Below are 2,269 nucleotides of genomic sequence, written 5' to 3'. Positions count from 1 at the left end.
CGACCCCGCCGCCGCTACAGCCGGTGGGCTGACCCACGTCGTCGCCGCCGCGGCGAACTGGCCCTCCACAACCGCGTCCATGCCGGCGCCCCCCGCCTGCCAGCCCGGATTCGCGCCGCCCCGGCGGGTCGCCACCACGTCGGTGGTTCCTACAAAGGTGACGAAGGCACAAGGCGGAGGCAAACGGCCGGCGAATCGCGGCCGCAACCCTATCAAAAGTGCGGCTCGGCCGGCCAAAATCTCGAAGGCTGCCGCGGCGGCTCAGGCCGACGATTCGCAACCATGGTCGGCGGCGTCCTCTAGTAGCCAAGGAGTCGTTCCTCAACCTCCGCCGCCGCCACTGCCGGCCGTGGAGAAAGATGTGGCCACGCCGATGGCCACCGCCTCCAACATGTTCGATGATATGTCGCAAAGGTAAAAGACAAATCTGGCAACGAGACTTCACCGCTTCACAACGTCGACAAAGAAGCTCGTGATGATGATGATCGTACTATGGTTCACAATGCCCGTGGTGTTGATGACCCACATGAATGATATTCATGTGCATTTTAATTCGTAGGGCGAAAAACTTTGATTGGGATGATGCACTTTTGGTAGAGGGATTTGAAACTATGATGATGATGATGCACTTTTGTTAGGGATTTGAAACTATGATGATGATGCGCTTTAATTTGAAATTTTAAGTGATACTTCAATGCAAAACCGTGGCTGTACATCGGCTGAACAGCGGCCGCGCGGCCGGCGGCCGGTTTTACATCTTCGTTTTGGACCATCCGTCGAAGTTCGGAGTTGCTTTTTTACATCTTTGTTTTAGACCATCTGTTGGAGTTGAGCCTTTTTCAGAAATGTAAAAAGTACTTTTGATGCTTTAAATTTTACATCATCGATTTGGAGCACCAAAATATATATCATCTATTGGAGATGCTCTTATCCATCATCGATTTGGAGCACCAAAATATACATCATCTATTGAAGATGCTCTTATACATACATCATCTATTGGAGATGCTCTTATCCAAACAAAAAATTCAGTTTTCCGCAGGAGTATGACCGGGCCAGCAGCGTACAAACCTTATTGACTCGGCAATTTCCGTCAAAGTTCTAATAAGTTTATCTTAGCTATTGGTCTATAGTACTTAGACATGTCAAAATGTCCGGAGAATTTTCCACAAAAGTTCTTCCTTTTCTGAAGAATGGTTTACAGGGGGGCCCTTAGTATTTTTGTCTTTATTATATGTGGTTATCGCTTGATCGTTGATCTTTGCAGTTTGAACCAATCAATCACGCCTGACTATATCTGCTACTACATTTCATACGACGAACAGCTCGGCTGATAAGAAAAACAATCCAGAAAAACTGGCATCTCCTTGCGCACTTTCCTTAGCTTTTGGCTGGTATGAAATGAGTGTACCAACACCCTCGAGACTCCAAGGCAAAAGACTTCAAGATCTGATCTTGTCTGTTTCAAAAAAAAAGATCTGATCTTGTGGGCCTCACCACCTGCAACATCGATGACCCGGATAGATAGAATGTTGGTTGATGAAGTAATTGACCGTGTCGATTTTCTCGCAGTAGGTGATGTGTTTTTGTCGCTTGGATCATTGAGAATCCAATAGAATGCACATAGGCAGGAAAGTGAAACAAAAAAGTCACTCCTGCTATCGATTGTTCTCTGAACCTACTGCTACCGACTTCTCACGTGCAGACCTTCTCAACGACGGACGACCAGAACCTTGTATGGTAAGAGCATCTCCAGCCGCGCCCCAGGACGGCTCTAAGGAGCCTTTTTTTAGCACCAACGTTAAAAAAGTGTCCCAGTCACATTTTTATAGGCTCGTTTTGCGCCGGATTTAACGAAAACCAGAGCCGGCGCTCGCAAGGCAATCCCAGGAAATCGAGGGGCACCTGGGGCGCAGGTGATAGTTTTTGGCCGCAAAAGGCCCACTGCCAGCCTCTATTCTCTCTCTCCTTCCTTTTTCTGACTATTAGGCCCACCACGTACAGTGCCCGCCGCCCACATGCAAGAATCTCCTCCACGCTCCACCTGCCCCCATCCGCCGTCGCGGCCTGCGCCGGCACCGGACGGGTGAGTGCGGCCGGCGAGCAGGCGCGGTCAGGGCTCCACTGCGCCACTCGAGCTCGCCTCTCCGGCCGGATCCCGCGGGCGCGGCCGGCTCACCTCGCTGCTGTTCGATGCGGCAACCGGCCTCTGCCTCCTCACTTCTGCTGGTCGCGGCCGCCTCCTCGCCGCACGCCGGCCTCTGCCTCG

This window comes from Triticum dicoccoides, chromosome 4B (assembly GCF_002162155.2).
Source record: "Triticum dicoccoides isolate Atlit2015 ecotype Zavitan chromosome 4B, WEW_v2.0, whole genome shotgun sequence".
Lineage (NCBI taxonomy): Eukaryota > Viridiplantae > Streptophyta > Magnoliopsida > Poales > Poaceae > Triticum > Triticum dicoccoides.
The sequence above is the reverse complement of the archived record's forward strand: the minus strand, read 5'-3'. Positions refer to the sequence as shown.